The 14,863-nt window shown below is 39.4% G+C and overlaps 1 pseudogene across 1 annotated transcript; it reads right to left on the bottom strand.

Moving 5' to 3' along the window:
- Positions 1–1,351: 1,351 nt before the first annotated feature.
- Positions 1,352–14,624, bottom strand: LOC309974709 (ras-related protein R-Ras2-like; annotated as a pseudogene). Its single transcript has 2 exons — positions 14,538–14,624; positions 1,352–1,743 (listed from the first exon to the last, which is right to left on the bottom strand). The product of its transcript is annotated as a ras-related protein R-Ras2-like (transcript).
- Positions 14,625–14,863: the final 239 nt, after the last annotated feature.

Genomic DNA, 14,863 nt, shown 5'->3' on the forward strand with positions numbered 1-14,863 from the left:
CAGTGCATGTATCTTTTTGAATTGGTGTTTTTGTTTTCTTCAGATATATATCCAGGAGTGGAATTGCTGGATCATATGGTGGTTCTTTTCTTCGTTTTTTGAGAATCCCCCACTCTGTTTTCCATAGTGGTTACTCCAATTTACATTCCTACCAATGTTGCAGGAGGGTGCCCTTTTCTCCACATCCTCACCAACACTTGCTGTTTCTTGTCCTTTTTTTTTTTCGCGGTATGCAGGCCTCTCCCGCCGCAGAGCACAGGCCCTGGACGCGCAGGCCCAGCGGCCATGGCCCACGGGCCCAGCCGCTCCGCGGCACGTGGGACCCTCCTGGACCGGGGCACGAACCCGTGTCCCCTGCATCGGCAGGCGGACTCCCAACCACTGCGCCACCAGGGAAGCCCTCTTGTCCTTTTGATAACAGCCATTCTGATAGGTGTGAGGTGGTGTCTCATTGTGGTTTTGATTTGCATTTCCTGGATGATTAGTTATGTTTACCACCTTTTCAGGTGCTTGTTGGCCTTCTGTATGTCTCCTTTGAAAAATTCCTATTCAGGTCTTCTGCCCATTTTTTAATCAAACTGTTTGGGCTTTTTTGATATTGAGTTGCATGAGCTCTTTGCATATCAACCCCTTATGGAACATATCTTTTGAAAATATCTTCTCCCATTCATTAGGTTGCCTTTTCACTTTGTTGGTGGTTTCCTTTTTTTTTTTTTTTTTTTTTGCGGTACGCGGGCCTCTCACTGTTGTGGCCTCTCCCGTTGCGGAGCACAGGCTCCAGACGCGCAGGCTCAGCGGCCATGGCTCACGGGCCTAGCCGCTCTGCGGCATGTGGGATCTTCCCGGACCGGGGCACGAACCCGCGTCCCCTGTATCGGCAGGCAGACTCTCAACCACTGCGCCACCAGGGAAGCCCGGTGGTTTCCTTTGATATGCAAAAGCTTTTTAGTTTGATGTAGTCCCACTTGTTTATTTTTGCTTTTGTTTCTCTTGCCTAAGGAGACATATCCAAAAAAAACTTTGCTAAGACTGATGTCAAAGAGTGTACCACCTATATTTTCTTCTAGGACTTTTATGGTTTCAGGTCTTACATTTAAGTCTTCAATTCATTTGAGTTCATTTTGTATATGGAATCAGCTAATTTTTGAAGCATCCTTAGTGTTTCCTTTAATTCTGTCTTGAAATGACCATAAGGTTAGCTTCATGGAAAGGATTAACCAGCTTCTTGGTCTAAGGCTACCAGGAACATTTGTCTAAGGCTAGAAAGGTACCAATATGATGTAAACTGTAAGGAGAGAAGAAGAAGATGCAGGCTTTTCCTGGCAGTGGGTAGCTAAAACTCAAATAATTCTTAGAAAATGACACAATGGCAGCTTTTCTTGTCTTTTTCTTTCCTCGTTGGTGAAGAAAGACATTCCCACTCTTGAAATTTCCTTATAACCCAGACAAGTTCATGGAAACCTTGATCTACGTTCATCCTAATCTTTGCTGACACCCCCACAGTATGTTACCTTAAGTTGTGGGTTAACTGCTATTCTGCCTACATTACCTGTCTATGATGATCCAGGTCTGCTTTATTACGAATTAAAATCATTGGAACTCATCATGATCCTTTACTCTGAGAGTCTGTCTTTGAAACTCACAGATTTCTTCAAAACTGTTTCTATGTATGTCTGAAAAGAGCAATAGGAAGCCCTCATCAGTTCTCAGGAACTGTTCTCTTATAGCTCCAAACTTCTTGTCCTATTGTATCCAGAACATCTAACTGGGCTGCTCTGTCATCTATCACACACACACAAAGTAGCTGGTTGGCTCACAATCTGTTACAAAAGAGGACTGTATGAGTCGGATGGGGAGCGCCAACTTGCCCAAGCCACCCCACCATCCACCACCAACTGGTACTTCTGGCCAGAGCTGTTAGGTCAGTGCGCCACCACCACCAGGATGCTCAGAGTCCAGCCTGGCCACTGAGCTGCCACCTGACCTAGGTCTAGCTCTGGGGACATGTGGGACCCGCAGGCGTCCAGGGTCTGGTGGCTTCGCAGCACTCCTGGGGCTGGCCGGTCAGGCCCAAGGGGTGGAGAAGCGGGGTGAACTCAGGGGCCAGGAGCGTCAGGGGCCAGGGTCTCGTTCCTCTACACCTCTCTGTAGCACCTGCCCACAACTAATTTCAATATATGTGTGATGAACAGATAATAATAGGGTTAACAATAATAACAACAACTGAATTCAGTACTAGATAAAATGTCAGTACAAAGGAAGAAGGAATTGACTGTGCCAGATGCAGTGAGTGGTTATTGAAGTATTCATAAAGGATATAGAGAGCTATGCCTTTCTTTTTCCCATTGAGATATAATTGACATATTACATTGTGTAATATTAAGGTGTACAACATGTTGACTTGATACACTTCTATATTTCAAAATGATTACCACCATGGCATTAGCTAATACCTCTGTCATCTCACATACTACCATTTCTTTTTTTTTAAAATTTGTTTATTTTTGGCTGCATTGGATCTTCGTTGCTGCACACGGGTTTTCTCTCCTTGAGGGGAGCGGGGACTGCTCTTTGTTGTGGTGCGCGGGCTTCTCATTGCCATGGCTTTTCCTGTTGTGGAGCTTGGGCTCTAGGTGCGCAGGCTTCAGTAGTTGTGGCACTTGGACTTCAGTAGTTGTGGCTCGCAGGCTCTAGAGTGCAGGCTCAGTAGTTTTGGTGCACTGGCTTAGTTGGTCTGCGGCATGTGGGATCTTCGTGGACCAGGGATCAAACCCGTGTCCCCTGCATCGGCAGGCAGATTCTTAACCACTGTGCCACCAAGAAAGTCCCCTGCCCTTTTTTTTTTTTTTGCGGTATGCGGGCCTCTCACTGTTGTGGCCTCTCCCGTTGCGGAGCACAGGCTCCGGATGCGCAGGCTCAGCGGCCATGGCTCACGGGCCTAGCCGCTCTGCGGCATGTGGGATCTTCCCGCACCGGGGCACGAACCCGTGTCCCCTGCATCAGCAGGCGGACTCTCAACCACTGCGCCATCAGGGAAGCCCAAGAGCTATCTTTTAAAGGCTAAAGGAGTGGGGAGTAAAATAAGCATAGATGCATGAAACAGCCTGATGAATTCCAGGACTGCTTAGCATGACAGGAACCTAGAGTTTAAGAATGGGATTAGTGTCAGGTGGAAGCAATTGAGGGGTTTTAAGTGAGGAGAGATAATGTTATACTTGCATTTATGAAATATCACTCTGGCTTTATAAGGAAGAAGATAGATTTGAGGAATGCAAAACCAGAGTTAGGAGGGACTTAACACTTTCAGCCATGAGGTAGTAACAGGGACTAGATTTACCTTTCCACTTAACTAGAAAACCAGACAAAATAAGTGAAACAATGTTTCAGACATTGGGCAACAGGCCTTGCAAGACTGTGAACCCTGAGAAATGGGAAATTAATGAAGCAAACCCCTTGATTTCCTCAACTTATTCCCTGGAGGAAGTTTCTACATTATAGTGGAGGGAAGGGAAATTCAGAGTCTGGTGGTCTTGCTGGGTTGAGGAGATAGATACTGGAGTTTTTGGAGGGGAAGGCAGCTATTATTAGCCAAGCAGAGTGCCAGAGAGGAGGGAACTGCACAAAGAAAGAGCTTTGGAGATCTGCAGAGCGTTCCCCCTGAGTTTTTTGATGAGCATTAATTTGTGAACGCAAATGAGGACACTATTTGATGCTGGAGAAAGTCTGTTAGAAAGCAGTAGGCCAAACGTTTCCCACATTCACCTAGGGCTGGGAATATTTTGTGTGCAAAGCTGGAGTGGGGAGGCATCATAAAACACAAGGCATCAGATAGAGTTCTCAGAAGAGGAATGTCTTAGTTGTGGAGATTTATTAGGACTAGAGTTAAGGCTCATCTGGATGAAACCTAATAAATCTTTTTTTTTTTTTGAGAAAATATCAATATTTGTTTACTCTGGGAATTCACATATGACTTTTTATTATAATTTTTATGGTACTTTTCTGTATTTTAAAACACAAAAACAAGCAAACCAGATGAGACTGTTTTTCCCAAAGAGCACAAGTTTGTTATCTTTTTTATTTTTTTAAATCTATAGGTTGCTGATGAAGATATTATCATGATATTCAATGAGCATCTAACAGTTTCTTGAAGCCATAGAATTTAATGGAACAGCTTTGGGAGATGTTTTGTTTAGTTTCCAGCTTTATTGAATTGAATATATTATATAATATACATATATCATATACATGTAATAAATATTATATATCATATTCAAATATAATAGAATATATTATAATTGAATAATTATTGAAAACAATTTTAATATAATAAAATTGCATGTATTTAACAAACAGCTTATGGAGCTCAATATCAAAAAAACAAGCACTCCCAACTAAAAAATGGGCGGAAGACCTAAATAGACATTTCACCAAAGAAGACATACAGATGGCCAACAAACACATGAAAAGATGCTCAACGTCACCAATTATTAGAGAAATGAAAATCAAAACTACAATGAGGTATCATCACTTAACACCGGTCAGAATGGCCATTATCAAAAAATCTAGAAACAATAAATGCTGGAAAGGGTGTGGTGAAAAGGGAACCCTCCTGCACTGTTGGTGGGAATGTAAATTGATACAACCACTATGGAGAACAGTATGGAGGTTCCTTAAAAATTTAAAAATAGAACTACCATATGAACCAGCAATCCCACTACTGTGCATATACCCTGAGAAAACCATAATTCTAAAAGAGAGACATGTACCACAATGTTCATTGCAGCACTATTACAATAGCCAGGACACAGAAGCAACTTAAATGTCCATCGACAGATGAATGGATAAAGAAGATGTGGCTCATATATACAATGGAATATTACTCAGCCATAAAAAGAAACGAAACTGAGTTATTTGCAGGGAGATGGATGGACCTAGAGTCTGTCATACAGAGTGAAGTAAGTCAGAAAGAGAAAAACAAATACCATATGCTAACACATATATATGGAATCTAAAAAAAAAAAATGGTACTGATGAACCTAGTGGCAGGGCAGGAATAAAGACGTAGACATAGAGAATGGACTTGAGGACACAGGGTGGGGAGGGGGAAGCTGGGGTGAAGTGAGAGTAGCATCGACATATATACACTACCAAATGTAAAATAACTAGTGGGAAGCAGCAGCATAGCATGGGGAGATCAGCTTGGTGCTTTGTGACCGCCTAGAGGGGTGGGATAGGGAGGGAGAGAGGGAGGCTCAAGAGGGAGGGGATATGGGGATATATGTATGCATATGGTTGATTCACTTCGTTGTGGAAACTAACACAGTGTTGTGAAGCAATTATACTCCAATAAAGATCTATTGAAAACTGTATATATTTAAAGTGTATATGGTAGATTTGACATATAAATATTGATACATTGTGAAATATTTACCACAATTAATTTAATCAACATGTCCATCACCCTAATAGTTACCCTTTTTTGAGTATGTATGGTGAGAAAGCTTAAGATCTTCTCTCTTAGCAAATTTCAAGTATAAAATGCAGTATTATTAACTACAGTCACCATGCTGTACATTAGATTTTTAGAGCTTATTCACCTTATAACTGAAAGTTTGTACCTTTTGACCAACATCTCATCATTTCCCCAATCCTTGGCAACTGCCATTCTACTCTCTCTTTCTATAAGTGTGACTTTTTTTCTTTAGAGTCCAAGTATAAGTGATACCACACAGTAATTGGATTTCTCTACCTGGCCTATTTCACTTAGCATAATGGCCTCCAGGTTCATCCATGTTGTGGCAAATGGCAAGATTTTATTATTTTTTGTAACTGAATAATATTCCATTATTGTGTGTGTGTGTGTGTGTGTGTGTGTGTATATATATACACCATATTTTCTTTGTCCATTCATTCATTAATGAGTACTTAGGTTGTTTCCATATCTTGGCTATTGTAAATAATGCTGCAATGATCATGGAGGCACAGATAGCTCTTCAAGACATTTATTTTTGGATATATATCCAGAATTGGGATTGTTGGATCATGTGGTAGTTCTACTTTTAATTTTTTGAGGAAACTACATGCTGTTTTCCATAATGGCTGTAATAATTTACATTATTATTACTCCACCAATAGCACACGAGTTCTCTATTCTCCATATCTTCACCAACATTTGTTTTGTGTTGTTTTTTTGATAATAGCCCTTCTAATAGGAGTGAGGTGATATCTCACTGTGGTTTTGACTTGCATTTTCCTGATGATTAGTGATGCTGAGCCCCTTTTCATGTACCATTGGTCATTTGTGTGTCTTCTTTGGAAAAATGCCTATTCAGGTCCTTTGCTAATTTTTAAATTCTGATTATTTGTTTTTTGCTATTGAGTTATATTAGTTCCTTATATATATTTAGATATTTATCTCTTATTAGATATATGGTTTTCAAATATTTTCTCCCATTCCACAGGTTGCCTTTTCATTTTGTTATTGGTTTCTTTTGCTGTGCAAAATCCTTTTCATTTGATGTAGTGTCACTTGTTTGCTTTTGCTTTTGTTGCCTGTGCTTTTGGTGTCAAATACAAAATACCATTGCCAAGACCAACATCAAGGAATTTTTTCCCTGTGTTTTCTTCTAGGAGTTTTGACAGTTTCCAGACTTACATTAAGTCTTTAATCTGTGTGAGTGGTGTAAGATAGAGGTCTGGTTTCATTCTTTAGCATGTGAATATCCAGATTTCCCAACAGTATTCATTAAAGAGACTATCCTTTCCCCATTTTATGTTCTTTCTGCCTTTGTCAATGATTAGTTGGTGGGCTCATTTGTGGCTTCTCTATTTCATTCCATTGTTCTAAGTGTTTTTATGCCAGTACCATAGTGTCTTGATTACTATATTTTATTGATTACTTGATTGATTGATTATTGATTACTTGATTACTTGATTACTATAGCTTTGTAATATAATTTGACATCAGGAAGTGATACCTCCACCTTTGTTTTTCTTTCTTAAGATTGCTTTGGCTATTTAGAGTCTTTTGTGGTTCCATATAAATTTTAGGGGTTTTTTTCTGTGTCTGTGAAAAATGCCATTGGAATTTTAATAAAGATTACATTGAATCTGTAGATCACTTTGGGGAGCATGGGTGTTTTATTGATATTAATTCTTCCAATCCATTTGTGTCTTGTTCAGTTTTTTTTCATCAGCGTCTTACAATTTTCAGTGTACAAGTCTTTCACCTCCTTGGTCACATTTATTCCTAAGTATTTTATTGTCTTTAATGTGACTGTAAATGGAACTGCTTTCTTAATGTCTCTTTCATATAGTTTATCGTTAGCATATCAAAATGCAAGTGATTTTTGTATGTTGATTTTGTATCCTGCAACTTTACTGAATCTTTTAATTAGTTCTAACAGTTTTTTTGGTAGTCTTTAGGGTTTTCTATATATAATATCATGTCATCTACAAATAGAGACAATTTCACTCTTCCTTTCCCATTTGGATAACTTTATTTCTTTTTCTTGCCTCATTTCTCTGGCCAGGACTTCTAGACCTATGCTGAATAAAAGTGGTGAGAGTGGGCATCATTGTGTTATTCCTGATCTTACAATAAAAGCTTTCAGCTTTTCACCATTGAGTATGATGTTAGCTGTGAGCTTGTAGTGTATGGTCTTCATTATGTTGAGGTACATTCCCTCAATACTCACTTTGGTGACAGTTTTTATCATGAATGGATGTTGAGTTTTATCAGATGCTTCTTCTGCATCGATTGAGATGATCATATGATTTTTATCTTTAATTTTGTTAATGTGATGTATCACGTTTACTGATTTGTGGATATTGAATCATCTTTGCATCCCCAGAATAAATTCCACTTGATTATGGTTTATGATTATTTTAATGTATTGTTGAATTTGGTTGGCTAATATTTTGCTGAGGATTTTTGCGTCTATGTGCATCAGGGATGTTGGTCTGTAATTTTCTTTTCTTGCAATATCCTTGTCTGGCTTTGTTAACTGGGTGATGCTTGCCTTGCAAGTTGAGTATGGAAGTGTTCCATCTACTTTAAATTTTTTGGAAGAGTTTGAGAAGGATTGGCATTAATTTCTCTGTAAATGTTTGGTACAATTTACCAGGTATACCAACTTGTCCTGGACTTTTCCTTTTTTGGGAGATTTTTGATTACTAATTTAATCTTCTTACTAGTTATAGGTCTATTCATACTTTCTATTTCTTCATGATTCAGTCTTTTCAAAAATTAAATAAAATTTTATTTTATTTAAAAGTTTTTATTGAGGTATAGTTGATTTATAATATTATTATATTAGTTTCAGGTGTACAACATAGTGATTCAAAATTTTTATCTATTTGATATTGGCAGATTATATTTCTAGGAATTTATCTGTTTCTGTTAGGTTGTCCAATTTGTTGTCATATAATGTTCATAATGGTCTTTTATGCTCCTTTGTGTTTCTGCAGTATCAGTCGTAATGTCTTCTGTTTCATTTCTGATTTTACTGATTTGAATCTTCTCTTTTTTCTTAGTCAAGAGGAAAATTTGTCAGTATTGTTTGTTTTTCTTTAAAACAGCTCAGTTTCATTGATTTTTTTTCCTACTATTTTTCTGGTCCATATATTGATACTTTTTCTGCTCTGATCTTTGTTATTTTCTTTCTTCTGCTATCTTGGGCCTTAGTTTGTTCTTTTTCTAGTTCCTTGAGGTGTAAAATTAGCTAAATAAACTAAAATATGTATTCCTCTGATGATGGATGGATAATTTCAAATGACGTCTTTGAATTCACAGATTTTTTTTTCAGCTTGATTAAGTCTATTGTTGATACTCCCTATCACATTTTTTATTTTATTCATTCTATTCTTCAGCTGCAGAATTTAAAAAATAATTTCTTTTTCTTTGCTAAACCTCTTATTTTGTTCACATACTGTTTTCCTGATTTCATTGAGTTGTGTGATCTCTTGTAGCTGAGTTTCCTTAAAACAATTATTTTGAGGAACTTCCCTGGAGGTCCAGTTGTTAAGACTCCATTCTTCCACTTCAGGGGGCACAGGTTTGATCCCTGGTCAGGGAATTAAGATTCTACATGTCATGCAGCTTGGCCAAAAAACAAAAATAAACAAATTATTTTGAATTCTTTGCCAGGCAAGTTGTTGATCTCCATTTCTTTGGGGCTGGTTACTAGAAAATTATTGTGTTCCTTTGGTGGTATACTATTTCTTTGATTTTTTCATATTTCTTGAAGTCTTGCATTGTTTTCATCACATTTGAAGAAGTCAGCTCCTCCAATATTTACTGACTGGCTTCAGGAGAGAGATACCTTCATTTGTTAGTCCAGCAAGGAATTCTGAGGCTTTTACAGATCTTTTCTATGCATGTGCCCAGTCTACACTTCTCACTCTCTCTTAGGGGAGAATTCTTAAGATTGCATGCCTTTTCTCAATCCTGCGAAGATAGGCTGGGTGCTGAAGGCCTCCTCTTTTCCCCCCTTGGGCAGTACCCTGAAATACTCAAGTTTATGAGCATTCTCCCAGTCTTACAGAGTTGGGATCACTTTCTGTGCTTGTTTGCTAGACATCTGCAAGTGCTAGCTCTCACTGTCCATAGGAGCTCATGCTGGGAACCAGCCATGGGGAGGTTGTGAATATAGGGGAGATGCACAGAGAGTTGAGGGTTCTCATGAGCCAGTTAAGATAAGGCATTCCCAGTGTCTCATGGTTGGCCTTTTAGATAGAATCCACAGATCAGTTGGTAGGAAGAAGCGTGAAGCTGTGTCCCTTTGATATATTCCAAGTACATCAAAGGGACACAACTGTGTCCCTGTGCTCCCCACCTCTCCCAATTGCACAGCCTCGCAGATCACCTCAGTAACCTGAGTTAGGCAAGAAGGAAGTGGACCTCTTGGGCAGCATCGAGCACAGCTGGGAGAGGCAGGCACTCACTCACATGCTCTCCCTTTCTCCTGCGGGAAAAATTGCAGGCTGTGAGGGTCTTCCTGGCACCAAGTCCTGCCACCTTGAGGTAGAGGTGACATGGGCAAAGTGAAACTCTTTCTCTAACCCTCTTCAATATATTTATTTTCAGATTTTTTTTTCTTCGATGGTGTTTTGGAACTTCTCCACTGGATTAATGGACTCTCACAAAGTACCTTCATCTGTGGGTGATTGCTTAAATTGATATGGAGCCCCAAATCTGCATATAAATGCCCCTGCAATCCAGGGCACAATATTTTTTAAAATTTATTTTTATTTATTTAAAATTTTTTCCAGTTTTATTGAGATGTAATTGACATATTAGTTTAAGGTGTACAGCATAATGATTTCATACATGTATGTATGCATGTATGCAAGACGGTTGTCACAATAAGTAACATCCATCAGCACACAGTGTTGCAGGTTTTTTTTTCTTGTGATAGGAACTTTTAAGGTCTACTCTCTTAGCAACATTCAAATATATAATACAGTGTTGTTAACTAAAGTCACCATGTTGTACACTATATCCCAGAAAGTATCTCATAAGTGGAAGTTTGTACCTTTTGACCAACTTCACCCACTTCCTCCACCCCTCATCCCTAGCCTCTGGCAACCACTCATCTGTCCTTTGTTTCTACGAGTTTTGCTTTTTGAAATTCCACATATAAGTGAGATCATACAGTATTTGCCTTTCTCTGACTTATTTCTCTTAGCGTGATGCTCTTGAGGTCCATCTATGTTGTCACAAATGGCAAGATGTCCACTATATAGTCCTATACACTATTCCACTGTGGAATATACCAAATTTTCCTTTTTATCAAATATTTGGTATTTCCTTTTTGGTATTTCCTTTTTACCAAATATCTGGTATTTCCAAATATACCAAATTTTCCTTTTCCATTCATCTGTTGATGGACACTTGTTTCAGTGTCTTAGCTATTGTAAATAATGCTACAATGAATATAAGGATGCAAATGCCTCTTTGAGATAGTGTTTTCATTTCCTTTGGATATGTACCCAGAAGAATCCCTGGACCACATGGTAGTTCTACTTCTAATTTTTTGAGGAATCTCCATACTGTTTTCCATAATGGCTGCACCTATTTACATTCCCTCCAACAGTGCACAAGTGTTCCATTTTCTCCACATCCTTGCTAACACCTGTTATCTCTTGTTTTTTTGATGACAAACATTCTAAAAGGTGTGAGGTAACATCTCATTGTGGTTTTGATTTCAGTTTCTCTGATGATCAGTTATACTGAGGAACTATCCATGTGTCTGTTGGCCATTTGTATGTCTTCTTTGGGAAAATATTTGTTCTGGTCCTCTGCCACGGCTCACTCTTGAACTGTTACATAGGTGAAAATCCAAGTTATCCAGGGGCAAAACAAGAGCTGAAAGAGCCAAACAGACACTTCAGCTGTTGTCTACCACAGTGGAGACAGATTTAACCTATAAAGACTAACTTGATCTGAATAAGAGGAAAAGCTCTAGCTCAAAAAATAGGTCTAATTTGAATCACTACAATATAATTGAGTGGTGGCTGCTCAACCACATCCCAGATTTAAGCTTGTTCTCAGACCCAGAGCCCTTTGGATAAAAGATGGCCTTTGATGAAGGACCCTGCTGCTCTCCTAAAAATTGACACTGTAAATCTTCCTCCTAGGCTTCCCCCCCAGATATTTGCAACCATTTGCCAGTGTGATGGTGCATTAGGCTAAGGGAAATAACCAGATTTTAAAAACGGATTACTAGATAATTTTTGTGAACTGACACTAATTACTGGAGTTCTAAAATGTCACGGTAGTCCACTAGTCAAATAGGGGTTTATGGAGCTCAGGTCACTAATGTAGTGGTGGTTTGGGTCCATCTCAATGATGGACCAGTAAATTCCAAACCAAATCCATGGTTCTCTCTCCAGTTCCAGAAAGCGTAATTGGAATAGACATACCTAACAAAATCTCCATATAGGTTCTCTAACCCATGGAATGAGAGCTATTATGGTAGCAAAAGCCAAGTGGAAGGCACTAGAAGTGCTTCCCCATACCAAAATAACAAACCAAAAGCAATAGCACATAGAGACATTGGAGAGATTAATGTTGAAGGATGCAGGGATGGTGATTCTTGCCACATCTTCTTTCAGCTTGCCTATTTGGCCTGTGCAGAAGACAGATAGATCCTAGAAAATGAAAGTGGATTGTTCCAAATGACTTATTCATGTAGTCCCTCTAATTACAGGTACTGTTTGGGTGTTGTTTCATTGCTGCAAAAAATCAACACTTTGACCACAACATGCAGTTGACCACACGATGCAGTTTTGTTTCATCTGGAAGGATCAGCACTACACCTTCACTGTTCCACCCCAGGGTTATATTATTTTTCTAACCCCCTGTCATAATCTAGTCCAAATGGGTCTTGATCTTCTTCATTACACAAGAATGGACACCACAGGATATTTGTGGTACCATGCTGACTTGACATAGTGAGAATTAGTAACTATCCTAGATAGTTTGATAAGATATATGCACGTCAGAGGGTGGAAATAAGTTCCACAAAATTCAAGGGCCTGTTGCCTCAGTAAATTCTAGGCATCCAGTGGTCTGGAGCATGTCCAGATGCTCCAAGATGAAAAACTAGTTGCTGCATCTGACTCCTCCAACCACTAAGAAAGAGGCACAATGGATATTGGAGGCAACATAAACCTCATTTGGGGGTGCTACTTTGACTCACTGAATAACTTGGAAGAGTTCCAATTCTGAGTAGTGCCCAGAAGAATAGAAGGCTCTACAGCAGGTACAGGTTACCAAGTTAGTTTTTCTGTCCCTTGGGCCATATGGTCCAGCAGATCCATATTATTTGAAGTTTCTGGCAGATAGGGATACTGTATGAAGACTTTAGCAGGCAAATATAGGTTGATCAGAGTTTATAGGATTCCAAACAAAGCTATGTTATCACCTGCCAATAATTATTCTCCTTTTGGAAACACCACCTAGCTTGCCAGTAGACTAGTAGAGACTTACCATGTGACCATGGCCACCAAGTTACCTTTGAGTTGAGCTGCTCACCATGAACTGGATGTTCTCTGATTCACTAATACGTAAAGTTAGGCATACAGATCTACACTAGATCAAAAATGGCATTAAAACATATAAAATTGAATTTGAGTGGATTCTGAAGGCACAAAGGAATTGTATGAGGAAATGGTTAATATACTTGTGGCTCTTACTGCTGCTGCATGGTCTTCTCTCTTTCAACATATATCTATGACTTGTCACCAATTGACTGAGGAAGAAAATCCTTGACCCTGGTTCACAGATAGTTCTGCATGGTATGCCAGCATCAGCTAAAAATTCACAGCTGGAGTACCATAGCCCTGCTCATGTATGGCTCTGATGGGCAGTAGTGAAAGACAGTCTCAGTAGGCATAACTGAGCAGTGACCTATCTGTATAGCCTGGAAGAACAAATGTTCAGACTGTATAGATTTTCACTGATTCATTGGCAGTGGCTAAGGATTTGGCTGGATGGTTGCAGACTTGTAAGGAGTACAAGGAGTCTAAGGAAGATATATGTAGGTAAATTACTCTGAATGGGCACAGAATGTGAAGATAAATTTGAGTCCCTTGTAAATGCTCCCCAAAGGGCAATATCAGAAAAAGACGTTAATAATCAAGTGGACAAGATGATCTGTTCCATGGATGTTAGTCAGCCTCTTCCAACAGTTACCCTTGACCTTGCCCATGGACTCATGAACAAACTTGCCATGTTGGAAGGGATGAAAGTTACTCATGGGCTTAGGAACATGGACTTCCACTCACTAAGGCTGACATGACTATAGCCACTTCTGAGAGCCCCATCTGCCAACAGCAGAGACTAACACTGATTTCCCATTCCCTGGGGGGAGTATAAGTCAGCCACTTGGTAACAGGTGGATTACATCAGACCACTTCTACCAAGAGAAAGACATCACCTGTGTTCTCACTGGAATATACACTCACTTTGGATATGGATTTGCCTTTCTAGACCACCGTGCTTCTCCCATTACCACCATCCCTGGATTTCAGGGTACCACATTCACCATCATGGTATCTGAAAAGATTGTTTCTGACCAGAAAATAATTTTACTTAACATGAAATGAGGTATGTCAGTAGGGTCATGCTCATGGAATTAACTCTTCTTACCATTTTCCCCATTACCCAAAGCAAGAACTGATAGAATGGTGTGGAGGTTGGTGGGGGGCACTTTTTGAAGACCCAGTTTTAGTGGCAATAATTTTCATGGCCCAGACAGATAATATCCTCCAGGATGTGGTATATGTTCAGGTACTAAGATATGGTGCTGTTTGTCTCTTGGCTAGGATTCTCAGGTCCAAGAGAGAAAGGGTGAAAATGAGAGTGACTCTTCTATTACTCCTGGCAATCCAGTAGTGAATCCTTTACTTTCTGTCTCAGCTGTGACCATGTGACAAGTTACAAAAATGATGGTAGCAGTTACAGGCATTTCACTTCCTACTTTTCTTCCCCTATCTCATTCCCCTACTAGCACATGTGAATAGTGGCTAACCTTAGGGACTTTGTGTCCTCCACTGGGGAGAGTGTTGGTGTATTGTTTATTATAGGAGGGATCTTGCATCATGGAATGTAAGGCCATGATTGCTATTTTGTTATACAGAAGTTTTAAATATTGTTAAAGTGTAAATGAATGCCAAACTGATGAGTGGACTGAGGTGATTTGTACTCTGTTAACTCATTAAGCTCGAATTATGTTTCCCAGTATCCTTTCCCCTGTATGATTCCGGGCTAGAGTTGGCCAAGAGAGGAATATGTGCAACATTTGGAAGGCAGAATTTAAGCAGAAGCCATTTCTCTGTGAAGGTCATCATGCTTAGA

This window comes from Leucopleurus acutus (assembly GCF_964270905.1).
Source record: "Leucopleurus acutus genome assembly, chromosome: 2".
NCBI lineage: Eukaryota > Metazoa > Chordata > Mammalia > Artiodactyla > Delphinidae > Leucopleurus > Leucopleurus acutus.